The sequence below is a fragment of the Gopherus flavomarginatus genome, chromosome 3 (genome assembly GCF_025201925.1).
Source record: "Gopherus flavomarginatus isolate rGopFla2 chromosome 3, rGopFla2.mat.asm, whole genome shotgun sequence".
Taxonomy (NCBI): domain Eukaryota; kingdom Metazoa; phylum Chordata; order Testudines; family Testudinidae; genus Gopherus; species Gopherus flavomarginatus.
The window spans coordinates 240,072,874-240,087,643 of NC_066619.1; the positions used below are offsets into that span (position 1 = coordinate 240,072,874).

At 41.3% G+C, this 14,770-nt stretch overlaps 1 protein-coding gene across 6 annotated transcripts in view; it reads left to right on the plus strand.

Annotated features, from left to right (window-relative positions):
* APBB2 (amyloid beta precursor protein binding family B member 2) overlaps positions 1-14,770 on the plus strand; it is a 330,575-nt gene that overhangs the window by 35,189 nt on the left and 280,616 nt on the right. The gene's annotated exons all lie outside the window — the stretch shown is intronic.

Consider the following 14,770-nt stretch of genomic DNA (forward strand, 5'->3'; position numbering starts at 1 on the left):
AAGCAGTAAATTCACTTTGATCTTTTACAAACTATGGTGGGATGTGTGTGTGTGTATCTATCCTTAAATAATCAGACTTTTCCTTACCTTGTTTCATTATAAATATTCATGATGGTGAGAGTGTAAAGAACATTATATTTAAATTAATCATTTTTGAAAATATTTGGCTTTTTAATTTTTCCTGTAAATTCTTAAACTGTACCTTCATGTTTTAAATATTTCTATCCTTGTTTCTTTTCATTTTTAGCTCTGTTTTCATTGAATTGCAGAGGTTACACATGGAAAAGACCTTGTGGGTCTCCCTGATGGTTCCTTGCAGTGCATTTGTTCTCATGCGTTGTCTCCTAAAGCCTTAACTGACTCACACAATTATTTTTCCTTGGGAGGTTATTTCATAGTCTGTAAGACACCATAGTTAATTTTTCCTCAATACTCAGTGATGACAAATATTAAACAAGCCATGTGACCAGACATAATTTATCAGGACAGGTCTGAGTAACAAATGCCTAGAACCAGACTCCCTTTAGCTAGTCACAACAGACCATATTTACAAAGGTAATTAGATGCCTAGTGAGACTTATAAAAGCATGTGAATTAGGCATCTAACTCACTTAGCCACTTTTGTAAATCCCACCAGATCCCTACGTACTTCTTCAGGTGCCTTTGTAAATCAGGCCCAACTAGACTAAGCATCTGATTCAACTCCTACTAAAGCCAATGGGAGCTGGATCATATCCTAACTCCCCATGCCTGTGGTTAGGCTTTTATAGTTCTTATTCATTACTCTTTTCCTATCAGCAGGTACCTCAGTTACAGAGAGGAAAACAAAAGCCCTGTGCCTGGTACACAAGAGGGGATGCTGTTTTGTGGAACCTTCTCTTAGTGCACAATCACTGCCTTGGAGCCAGACTCTGACCTGAAATGGAGACTTCCTTTTAAACAGGCAATTTATCTAGAGGTTTTTTTTCTATTTCAAACTACACTATGGCCTTATTTAAATATTACTCTGTACTCAAAATGACTACTAGCAACCTTTCTCCTACCCTTAATGTGCACAAATTGGGGAAGAACTGAAACTAAGTGTGTGTGTGTGTGTGTGTGGGGGGGAACCTGGTAAAGAAAAAAATTGTGGTGAGAGGAAGGAAGAGAAGAGGGTGCATGAGAGTGTTCACTGCCCAAAGGAGATTTCCCCTCCTCAACACAGAGGCGTCACTCTTGGAACCCCTTAAAACAAATGAACCAGCCAAAAATAGATGCCCACAGAAACATAGACTTCTCTCTTTTCCATGTTTGTATAGCACTCGGCACAATGGGGTCACCTTTGGATGCTATAATTATAGGCAGGCCATTTGGGCACCCCTGTCTCATTTGTTGCAGAATTTGGAAGGTTTGTACCTATTGTGAAAACCAAAGGAAAGGTGGATCTAACCCTAGCCATACCTAAAGGTCCCACCCCTTGAGCTGGGGAGGGGCCAGTGGGCCCAGGCCACAAGCAGTGACGGGACAAGGGATGAAAACACAGGGATGGGAGTGGGGTCAAAGGGTAATAATGAGGGATCCAGAGAGGGATGCTGAGCAAAGAACCACAGACAGCATCCAGTGCTCCTCAAAGGCATCGAGGTAATTGGGGGCTGCCATCCAGAAGAACTTTGCTCGGAGTCATGACAACAACAAGGGACTAGAAAACAAGCCCCACAGTCATGAAGAATCCCCTGTCTAGCTTCCTTCTTCTGATATGGTGGATAGCTGTATTGGCCAGCACCAGGAAAAGGTTGACAAGGAGGCCTCGTGACTTCATAGGGCTACAGGGGGTATGCCAGGATCAGGAAGTGTGGGGAAAAGTGCAGCAAGAGGCAGAAGTGGGGCTGCAACCCTGATGCACTCTACATGGATGTGCGCCAGGGTCTCCTCCTTGCCGCAGAAAGGACAAATGTTGGGGGAGTTGGTGAGCCATACAAGGTACATGCCCATGTTCACAGCTCCTTCAAGGAGCCACCAACTAATAACCCTAGTGGACTGTGTGATAGTGGAGTACAGACTGGCCCACCAGGGTTCCTTGCCCTCCCTAGGCAGCACCACTTGGTGTTGGGGCAGGAGATGAGGACGAAGAAGGAAGTAGTGTGGAGCATGAGCGCCTACAGATGTTTCCTGGGCACAGTTTGGAGGTGGACTGGCTGGATAGTGTGTAGTCAGCTCAGGTGGTGTGTCAGGAGTGGCCAGGGAGGCTAGCAGGACAGGTGCCCAATGGGAAGGTCCAGAGGGCCAAGGTGAAAGGCGAGTGGGGAGCACTCTCCTACAGAACCCACTCAAGGAAAGCAGTAGAAGCGGGAGGCAAATCTGCTGTCACCTCCTGGAGCACATGATAGAGAACACATGGGGTGGATGACCCCATGTGCAGGCCAAGTGCCTGGGGGTCCACCCAGTCCCCATGATTGCAGCCCAGGAGGTCTCAGACTCTGGTGGTACCGGCCAGGAGCAACCTCTGGCGCACCAAGGGGGACTCCACCTCCTGCACACAGAGATGTGAGTTGTGTAGCAGGGGCTCTGCATGGAGAAAATAAGCATTGCAAGGTATGAACAGAAGTTGCTATAGAGTGAGGAGGTGAGAATGTGCTTGCCAAGAAATTTTTTCCCCCCACTAAGGTGTATTGTGAGTGAGGCAGGGAATTACAAGAAGAGAAGGGGGGCTCTGATAGTTAAGGCAGTTAAATGCTGCCCTGAAAAACTGGATCCTATCCTGGTCTGCTGTGTCATGTTGGATAACTCACTTAAGCCAAACTTCTCGCAGGTGGTCACTGGGTGTGTTCTTCATTTCTGGGTGCCCAGCTTGATTCTGTAGGGCCTGATTTGCCAAAAGGCTGAACACTCACAGCTGCAACAGAAGTTAGTGGGAGCTGTGTATTCAACTTAAGTGCTACATAATGCTAAGTAAGTTCTCTGAAAAATCAGGTCCTAGGGCTTGTCTACTGTCAAAGTTAGAATCAGGACTCACAATTTGTCAGACCACTCTGTTTATTAGCACAGCGCTCCGCCAATAACATTCAGAATATGTGAGTGGCCATGCAAGGCCCAAACAGTCTTATATATACAGATAAAAGAGCGGGAATTTAGACAAAGGGACAAAGAAATCAAAACAGTAAAATTCACCTGGGGCGCAGCATGCATATCCTATTTCCTTACTAACTGTTATCGATCTAAGGCTAATGCTTCACCAATTGCCCTTAAACGGTGCAATTGTTCTATGTTAATGTCTGTATTCCTGACACCTGGTTGCAACATTCCAACAACTTTGCTTAAAGGTACAGACAACATTTCTTTAATCCTTTCTATTCTTACTATATAATTCATTCTACTTTCACACTATCCTACGCAGCTTTTAACGACAAGGCTGTGTCAACAAAAGTCGTATATGTGAATGCTGTCTGTTGGTATTTTGTTGGCACTTTTCCTGGTTTTGCTTCATTTTTCTATAATAGATCATGGTATATCTTTTCCTGAGTTGTCATCAGTCTGTCTGTCTCGTTCGACATTAGGTTTCCTAGCTTCTCTCCATATGCTTTCTCTCTGTTTGTTCTCCCACTTCTACCAGAATTTCTCTCTCTCCCCTATACTTCTCTTTTTTCTAATTTTCCCTTCATCTCTCCGTTTCCCAGGTCACATCCAAATCCACCCATCTATGTCCCCCTGTAACCGTGTGACTACTCAGCCTGTGGCGCCTCCTGCAGGTTGTCCAGGGAATTAGCTCTCCAGCCTTTGGAGCGCACTCTGCAGGCCCAAGTCTCGCCTGTCGCTGGCCCCGTGTCCCTCTCGGATCCCGATGCCCCTTTCCCTTGGGTGCTGCCCCCTGGTAGTACCTCTTCAGCTCTCTGGGTCTCCCCTCCCAGGGGAACTCCCAACCCCCTATCCCCACCTCAGTCCTGGGCTACTGCCAGTCACATCTAGCCCCCACTCACTGGGGCAGACTTCAGTGTAAAAACCACTCATCATAGGCAAGGAGAGTTTTGTACCTGCTGCCTTTGCCTACCCTGGGCTGCCTCTTTGCAACCCCAGTACCTTTCTGGCCTTTATTAAGGCCTGTAGCCTAGAGAGTTTCCAGGCCGGACCTCTCCAGCTCTTCTAGCCTTCCCCCAGCCCTGCTCCACTCAGGTACCCTATTCAGCTTCCAAACGGTCAGGCTATCTCTCTACAGCTAGAGAGAGAGACTCTGTCTGAACGCCAGCTGCAGCCTGATTGGGGCATGGCCCCAGCTGAGGCTGCTTCCCGAATCAGCCTCTCTGCAGCCATAGCCCTCTCCAGGGCTATTTTTAACTCTAACCCGCTGCCCCCCCACACTATCCTCATTTCCTCACACAGAGCTTGAACTTCTACCAGAGGCCTAGCTAACTTTCCTAGGCAGACTTATATTAAATTTATGTGAAGCCTGCAAACCTGTCCAAGAGCAACCCCCATGTGAGAGGCCAATCCTCCTCTAGGAGGGCACTAAGAATCCTATCAGGGTGCTGCCTCTGGACATATGATCCATCTATATCAGCTTCCAGCATGTGGAAGAAAATTTGAAGCCTCCCCTCCCATACCCACTTTGGCTGCAGGAGCATTCTCTATTCCCCTTTCCCGCTGCGTTTCTGAGCTGTTGTGAGAGTGGTTAGTATTTTCTATTTTAGCCCTAGCTTCAGGACCTTTCCTTTGTACTGCTCATACTTTTCCCTTTTCCAAAGGAACATGACCTGATTCTTGTTTGCTCAGCTACCAACACAGTTCTGAACAGCAACACTGGAACCTGATAAGACTAGTAAGTTTTTATTGTGTTGCTCCTTGGGAAAGTTCTGAGCAGCAGCAGAGGTGCCTGTGTTCAGATTCAGGCAGACAGCACTGTAACAGTTTGAACTTGATTCACCCACTTTGCCTTGCAACTATATGTGCTATGAGCTTACAGTTTTTACAAAAGAGCTCACAGTCTGCCACAGGAAAGTTTACTGATTGCTGTGGGCAAGTGGGTTTTTTTTTTAGGCCTTTCCCATGGGATTTAACCCCTCACAGGGACTATCTTTTTTTTTTCTTCTTTTTTCCTTGTCATATCCTTCTAACGTCTGTCTTATTTACTATCCCTCCACCTTGTTTCTTCCCTTCTTCTCTTTACTCTTTGCTCTTATTTCTTCTAACCCATTTTTTCCTCCATGCAACCTGACCTCAACAGGCCTAGCCACATTGGTTTATTATGCTCTTAACCGAGTGTATTGACTTTTTTACTATGTCTTTTTTTTTTAGTAATATTTCAAATATGTTAAAAATTTAATAAGGATGCCCTGTCTCTTAGTGGCTAGTTTCCCAAACCTTCTCTTTAGTTTTAGGGATGAGTAGTGCTGATAGCCCAGAATATCCCAAAATAAAAATTTGAACAGTGTGCCTGTCAAAATCAGGAAGCTGCAGAGCAGCCAAAATTGTGAGGTTCTGTGAAAATTGTTGAAGTAGCTTTTCTTTAGAAACTCTGTAAGAACTGTGTAGCAGAAGGACTGATGGGGCGAATATTGGGAATTAATAGCTTCTTTGCTAATGTTGCATACGAGTTTTTTTTACCACTATTAGAAACTGATACTTTAATAAATGTGTCATCTCAAAATAAGAAAATAATAAAGGTCTTTATTTCCCTTTTGAAGGAGGCAAATGAAGTAAAGTAGTATAAATTGGGTGTTTTGTTTGATAGCTCTTGACAGCTCAAACCAGTCTGCAGAATCTAATTTGCACTCTCCTTTTCTGAATGCTGCCATAGAGAAGCTTTCTTTTCCTTAAGGATCAGAGTGACTTGCATCAGTTAAAATTCTCTGGCCTAAAATGTGACATTTATTTATATAGCACTATCTGTGCGCATAGTGCTTTATCTTTTCAGCTGAATTGTGAATTAGAATTCTTTATACAGAACACCCACTTAATAACTACAATTAGTTTTAAGTTATCCCTTTGCTTGGTTAGATGGAGTAGAAGTAGCAGTATCCCGGTATCCTTGGGAATATCCTCCTCAGGTGCTGCATGTGAATTTTGGAGACAATGGGTGGAATTCAGATGGAATCATTTTATCTCCAAAGCATCATCTCTTGTGGAGCCTATAGCTATCCAATGGGGTGTTAATAGTGCTTGAAACAGTGTAAATTCCTACTGGTCCGTTCCTCAGCTGCTACTGAACAACCAAAGAAAGACTCTGATTTGATTTATTTAGATTTATAATAATAATAATAATTAAAAAAACCTCTCTACCATGCACTGGATGCACTGCTTTTTTGAACTATAATTTATGATGTAGGAAATATTCTAGATGTTTAATGTAATGTTAAGTATTATAAGATTTTGAAGAGGGAAGAGACATGTTAATGGAAGAGGCTTATCAGGTTACCATGGCTGAGGAAGTGGAACTAAGCAAGGAAAGAGGTATAGGATATAGAAAAGGGATTTTAAAAGAGGAATAAAATTAGGTAGTGCTATATATGGAAACATTGAATGGTGAAAGGATTTGAGATAAAAGAAAATAATTTGAGAACCTGGTTGTTGTAGAGAGAATTCTTGGGTATGGATTATAAGTGTCCATCTAATCTCCAGTAACAGGAATATGGTGTTACTAAAAGTAATTTTGGGGAAAAAAAATCAATACTGTTCATTTTAAAAGTATACTGACTTTGGAGGTCTTCAAAGCATACATTCAAGCAGATGAATCCCTGTCATAAATTTAGGTTCAAGTTCTTTTGAAGGATTTCAACCATTACTTTGCTTCACTGAGAACAAGTGCACTAGATGATCAGAACTTTTGAAGAAAGTGAAATGAAGAGTAATTTATTGACTGACTGATATAACTTTGTGAGTGACATTGTTTTACTCTAGGAATTGCAGAATGATGAACATGTCAAAGGTGACAAAATTCATCTTATCTATTTCCACCTCTCAACAAAGACCTACCAGGCAAATGGTTGCCAGGCAACCAGAGAGAGCAAGTGACATTGTAGAAAACAATTTATAGTGATGGGAAGCACCTTGTCTATGTGATGTTCTTTTTTTTCCTAAACACAGCTATGGACTTAATGACATCTCTTAGTTAGGGCTGTCAAGTGATTTAAAAAAATATTCCTGATTAATCACAGTTTAATTGCACTGTTAAACAATAATAGAATACTATTTAAATATTTTTGGATGTTTACTATATATTGATTTCAATTATAACATAGAATACAAAGTGTACAGTGCTCACTTTACATTATTATTTGTTATTACAAATATTTGCAATGTAAAAAATAAACGTAGTATTTCAGTTCACCTCATAGTATTTCAGTTGTATGGCAATCTCTTTATATGAAAGCTGAACTTACAAATATAAAATTATTTTTTTTACATAACTGCACTCAAAAATAATACAATATAAAACTTTAAGAGCTTGCAAGTCTACTCAGTCCTTGCCATAGATATGGGCTTGGATGAGGTGAATTGAACAATACTATTTCTTTTGTTTATCTTTTTTATAGTGCAAATATTTGTGAGAATTGTACATTTTATATTCTGTGTTGCATTTGAAATCCATATATTTCAAAATGTAGAAAAAATACTCATAATAAATTTAAATTGGTATTCTGTTATTGTTTAACAGTGCAATTAAAACTGCGATTAATTGCAGTGGTTATTTTTAATTGTTTGACAGCACTATTAGAAAGACATTTAGTATCAGAAAGAGACGTTCTAGAATGAGGGAGAGGAAAGAGAGCAGATTGAACACTTCATTTTACTGTTCAGTAATCTTTAAGGTTATTCTTGCCTTTGCAACAAATAATGGCAAGCACACACGATGGGAGAGAGCAAAGAACAGGAAGGAAAACTCCTGCCTCACTAATGGTTGCTTCATCTAGGTACAGCAGTCTGGATAGCTGAAGTAGACAGGTCAGTCACGATGAGGCGTGTGACAGGTTGGACCCGCTTTCTGGGATGCCAACTGATGTACTGGGATTTCACTGAGCGTCTCTTGCTCAACCAGCCAGGTTTCCCTCTCCCTGCTTTGCTGAATTGGGCTCTCCAGTCTCTTACAGCACACACACACACAGGTAGGGCCATACCCCACTGCAGTCACAGACTGAAGTCAGGTCTATGTGAGAGGACTCCTCTCAGCACTCACGTGGACGTCCCTTTTGAATACTGTCTTACAAAAGAATACTGTCTTGCACTGTATAGAAAAATCTGCACTGAGCAAGCTCATAAAAATCCACCCTCTTCCTCAATGTGACAAGAGATGTGCATGACTTCTTCCCCCCCCATTAGAAATTATATAAACTGGGTTTTATTATAAACAAGAAATGAGTTTATTAACTACAGAAGGTGAATGTTAAGTGGTTAAAGAGATAGCAACAGAACAAAGCAGATTATTTTAATAAATTAACAAAAGCCGCAGACTGAGTTTTACACACTGGATAGGTAAGATACAAATTAACAAATTTTCACCCTGAGTGATTAACAGGCTGGCAGATTCTCAAGGCACAAGTTGCTTTGCCTTTCCCAAGTTTTCATACACAAGCTAAAGATCCTAGCCTGGCACAGTCACTTTTCACAGTTCAGTCTTTGTTCCTCAGGTGTTTTTCAGGTGTGTTGTTGTAGGGAGAGTGAGGATCCCTCATATTGTCATTGTCCCTCTTTTATATGTTCCCCCCACTTGCTGGAAAGCTTTTTTTGCTGTGACTTGTGTCAAACAGTTCCCATTGTGTAGAGCTATCTCTAAGAGGTTTCTATTGTACACAGTTCCCTGGGTAATCCTTATGTTTGTGTGCGTTTCTTCGGTCAGCCACTAACTATGTTTGGCATTATCAGACATAGCATATTTGAAATACAGAGACATGGTCAATATTCCCAGCTTCAGATACAAAAATTATATATGTATATAAATTGGATAAACACATTCAGTAAATTATAACCTTTCCAACAATATCTTATAAGACCCATCTTGCATAAAGTACACCTCTACCTCAATATAACACTGTCCTTGGGAGCCACAAAATCTTACCGTGTTATAGGTGAAACTGTGTTAGGTTGAACTTGCTTTGATCCACCGGAGCGCGCAGCCCCGCCCTCCCGGAGCACTGCTTTACCGCGTTATATCCAAATTTGTGTTATATCAAGGTAGCGGTGTACATAATAGTTATATCATATTCATATCATAACCATATTTCCATAAAAATATGGCATGTAACGTCACAAGGTGCACTTCAATCTTTGGAATTTGTATAGTGGCATACTTCTCTGGTCTGAGATGACATCTGGTTGGCATACTCTCATCTTCTCCCTTTAGTGATTTCTAGGGCTGTAGATTAATCGCAGTAAACTCATGCGATTAACTCAAAACAATTGCAATTAAAAAAATTAATCACGATTACTCGCAGTTTTAATTGCACTGTTAAACAATAGTATACCAATTGAAATTTATTAAATATTTTTGATGTTTTTCTACATTTTCAGATATATTGATTTCAGTTACAACACAGAATACAAAGTGTACACTGCTCACTTTATATTATTTTTATTACAAATATTTGCACTGTAAAAATGATAAAGGAAATATTTTCAGTTCATCTCATACAAGTACTGAAGTGCAATCTCTTTATTGTGAAAGTGCAATTTACATATGTAGATTTTTTTTGGTTGCATAACTGCACTCAAAAACAAAACAATGAAAAACTTTAGAGACTACAAATCCACTCAGTCCTACTTCTTGTTCAGCCAACATTTGCAGGCAATAATGCTGCCCATTTCTTATTTACAGTGTCACCTGAAAATGAGAACAGGTGTTCGCATGGGACTTTTGTAGCTGGCATTGCAAGGTATTTACATGTCAGATATGCTAAACATTCGTACGTCCCTTTATGCTTTGGCCCCCATTCCAGAGGGCATGCTTCCATTGCTGATGATGCTCATTTAAAAAAAACAACGCATTAATTAAATTTCTGACAGAACTCCTTGGGGAGGAATTGTATGTCTCCGGCTCTATTTTACGCACATTCTACCATATATTTTATGTTATAGCAGTCTCGGATGATGACTCAGCACATGTTGTTCATTTTAAGAACACTTTACCTGCAGATTTGATAAAATACAAAGAAGGTACCAATGTGAAGATTTCTAAAGATAGCTACAGTGCTCGACCCAAGGCGTAAGAATTTGAAGTGCTGTCCAAAATCTAAGAGGGATGAGGTGTAGAGCATGCTTTCAGAAATCTTAAAAGAGCAACACTCCGATGCGGAAATTACAGAACCTGAACCACCAAAAAAGAATATCAGCCTTCTGTTGGTGGCATTTGACTCAGTTGATGAAAATGAACATGCATTGGTCCGCACTGCTTTGGATCGTTATTAAGCAGAACCTATCATCAGCATGGACACGTCCTCTGGAATGGTGGTTGAAGCGTGAAGGGACATATGAATCTTTAGCGCATCTGACATGTAAATATCTTGCAACGCTGTTCTCACTTTCGGGTGACATTTTGAACAAGAAGCAGGCAGCATTGTCTCCTGCAAATGTAAATAAACTTGTTTGTCTGAGCAATTGGTTGACCATAAAGTAGGATTGAGTGGACTCATTGGCTCTGAAATTTTACATTGTTTTATTTTTTGAACGCAGTTATTTTTTGGTACATAATTCTACATTTATAAGTTCAACTTCCATGATAAAGAGATTGCACTACTGTACTTGTATTAGGTGAATTCAAAAATACTATTTCTATTGTCTTTTATAGCATAAATATTTGTAATTAAAAATAAAGTGAGCACTGTTCCCTTTGTATTCTGTGTTGTAATTGAAATTAATATATTTGAAAATGTAGAAAATATTCACAAATATTTAAATAAATGGTGTTATATTATTAACAGTGCGATTAATTATGATTAATTTTTAAAATTGCGTGACAGCCCTAATGATTTCTCATGTGGCGCAAGACTGCACATGCTGTTTTAGCCTGTCATTCTGGTTGTGGATATGGTGGTATGAAATTGAATTAATTCCAGCGCTGGTCAAGCTTATAATCAATTAGGCAGAAGATGAAAAGGATAAGAAAGAAGGGAAACAATAAAATGGAGATGAAGAGATGCGTGGGGTTTGAGGATTCTTAAGAATCTTAAATCTTCAATCCTACAGATAGGTTAGCTCCTAAGCAATCTGATTGGCAAGGACTCATTGGTCTGTGGGCTGGTTGTACTGGAGAATTCCATGTCTGCTGGCAAGTGTGAGTTGATAATACCCCCCAGATCTGAATATTTAGAGGGCCTTCGAGGGATGTCCCCTTTAAAATGTCCAGAAAATTTCAATGTCCATCAAATGGTCTAGTCAAGACAATTTCTTGTGCCACAAGTGGAGGCATTTCTTTCCATTCGAAGGAAGTTCTGGTCCATCACTACGCTGAGTTTATATGAGGATGCTTTGTCATCCCATTTAATCTTAAATAAACTCAGTTTACAGTTTCTTTAATTTCATTTTGTACTTGTATTTATCAGCAATTTTATGAGACTTTATAGGTCAAGATGACCTTCTGTCACATTTTATTCACTTTGACTCAGCAAAGGTGCTTAAAGTCTAGCAAAACTTGAAAAAATCCACAGAATTAAAGATTCCAACACCTCTCCTGATTCCAAAAACAGTTTCCACCTGAACGTCTGCAATGCTTTAGTTTTGAGAAAAAGGAGAACCAAACTCTGAAGGAAAAGTGGACTTGAACCAAAAGGTACCATTTCTGACTGACATTTTGCTATTCACTTCCTGCTCTGAGGTTGCTTGCTTTCATCAGACTGAGGTCTTTGTGTGTAGCATATAATGAACTAAATGGATTTTTTAAAAAAAGGCTATAATGTGCGTCACCCGAAGTCTTTGTTTTAGGTAATTGTGTGAATAGCAGCACATGATGTACAATTCCTTGTAATTTCCGCTTTTCTGTACTCTATTAGAGGCGGCAATTTAATTTAATTAGTTCTTAATTTTCAGTATTTTGTATTAACAGTTATTTTGAACAGTTTTCTCTTGTTCATGTTTCAGGGAAATTGCAATAGTTTGATAGTTGTATGAGCTATTAAGCTACCAACCATGAGTTTGGTTAAAAAATAAATAAATTAGAATAAAATCCTTTTATAGGCTGATACTCAATCAGAAAAAAATCAAGGAGTGAAATGTTCTGTCAGGGGAGAAATCAAAACATAGTTTGAAAAACTCGCTGTGTTTTGGGTCGGTATTGATCCAAATGTACATTTATTTATTTTTTTAAATATAAAAACTTTCCCTGCAACCCTTTTTTAGCTATGTAAGTCACTGAGTTACAGCTGGAATTGGAGATACTGTACTGTGGAAACTTAAATGCTGAGCTCTTGTCCTATGGTGATTGCCTAGTTTCTCTACTTCAGCATGTAACAAAGTGCAGTCACCCAGTGGTGCTGGAACTAGCGGTGCTGCCACACCTCCTGGCTTGAAGTAGTAATAACAAACACAAATACATGGTTTCCATCAGCAGCACCCCTCCTATAAAAATTGTTCCAGCACCCCTGCAGTTGCCTAAACCAGTGCTTTTCAAACTTTTTTTTCTGGTGACCCAGTTGAAGAAAATTGTTGATGCCTGCGACCCACTGAAGCTGGGGCAGAGGGTTCGGGTGCAGGGGCTGTGGGGTGGAGCCAGGAATGAGAGGTGCAGGGTGTAGGACGGGGCTCTAGAGTGAGGCAGGGCTTTGAGGTGTGGGAGGGGGTCAGAGCTCTGGGCTGGGGATGAGGGGTTTGGGGTGCAGGAAGGGGCTTCAGGTTTTGGGGGGGTTGGGGCAGCGGGTTGGGGTGAAGGAAGGGGTCAGGGCTCTAGGCTGGGTGTGCGGGCTCCAGAGTGGGGCCGGGGATGAGGGGTTTGGGGTGCAGGAGGGGGCTCCAGGTTTGGGGGGGATGTCTCAGGGCTGGGGCAGAGGATTGGGGCATGGCTTTCCTCGGGCAGCTCCTGATCAGCGGTGTAGCTCGGGTGCAGAGGCAGGCTTCCTGCCTGTCCTGGCACCGTGGACTGTGCTGTGCCCCAAAGCGGCCATCAGCAAGTCCGGCTCCTAGACGGAGGTGCGCAAGCAGCTCCACGCAACTCTCACCTGCAGGCACTCTTCCCCCCCTCTCCCATTGGCCAGGATCCAGTGCCTGGGTCGGGGGCAGTGCGTGGTGCCCTGTGAGGGCCCCCCACCTAGGAGCAGGACCTGCTGCTGGCCACTTCAGGGGCACAGCGCGGTGTCAGAACAGGTAGGAACTAGCCTGCCTTAGCCGAGCAGCACCGCCGACGGGACTTTTAATAACACGGTCGTCAGTGCTGACCAGAGCAGCTGCAATCCAGTGCCTTACATTCTGCAACCCAGTACTGAGTTGCAACCTGCTGTTTGAAAACCACTGGCCTAAACTACAAAATGCTGCAAATGTATAGAATTAGAGTGTATCTGGTGGTGCTACGGAGAGTACATTGAGTAGTTTATCATACAAACCCGATATTAGGGTAATTGTGATGAAAATGTTAAACCACCAATTTTATAACCAGCTATAAATAACTGGCTTTGGAGAACCAATCTTTTATACACACACCAATAAATCTGTGACGCTTTCTGTTCATTAGAGGTTGCCAATTTGGACAGGTGGGTTTTCACTTATACCCTAGTGATTTATTTGTGAAATTCCTAGAGCTGGGCAAGCCCCACAGCTTTAGTGAAAGCTGTACACTAAAGTAAATGGTTTGTCATATATAACAAATTTTTAATGCAAACCATAGGAAAATATAAAGGGGGAGCAGGGGAAGAATATGCTTTCTGTTTCTGGGAAGTCACTGAATGTTTAGAGGAAATGATTTATGTAGAGGATTTTTCCTTGTCTTCCTCTTCACAAATTACCCTCAAACAGGCAAATTCATTAAACTTTGGAACCTTTGTTAAGCTCTCATTTGCTCTGTTTTGTATTTCTACCTTTAGGCAACATATTTCTGTAGGTTCACAGGTTGCAATTTTCTGACAAGCTATCACTGATCGGGAAGGAAGGAAATAAAAGAATACAAATGGGTTATGTATTTTACAATGACTGTCTATATATGTACACAATTTCATTAGTGGCATTACCCTTCTGTCCTGTTAGTAGCAAAAATAAATAGTCTGCAGATGAATTACCTGACATTCTGACATGAGAATGGGTCTTGTTTCTCTGTATGGAAAACTTCTATCTCCAAAAGACCATTCACTCACTGTGAGCTCAGAACTGGCAGTTTGCCTACATAAGGGCCCAACGCCGCAAACATTAAAACATATGGGTAACTTTACTAGAATGAATAGTTCCACATGTCTTCAGTGGGACCACTCGTGAGCAAAGCTACTCCTGTGTGTGTATGTTTCAGGATCAGGCTCAGAGACATTTGAAATATCCAGGTAGTATGAGTAAGCACAAATGTGTCTGCAAGTCTCAATTAGGACTTCCTCAGATATGTTCCTCTTATGAATCTAAACCTCATAGGGTACTCGAAAATATCACAAGAGTCATAAGGTCTTTATCCTCCTTGGTAGGATAGGAATAGGGTGACCAGATGTCCCGATTTTATAGGGACAGTTCCGATTTTTCGGTCTTTTTCCTCTATAGGCTCCTATTACCCCCCACCTTGTCCCGATTTTTCACACATGCTGTCTAGTCACCCTAGAAAGGAAGGTTTCTGGCACCTCTAAACTATCCTCAGAGAGAGCAAGATGTTTTACTCTAAAGTACATTGATTTTTCAAAATGTTTAGCCA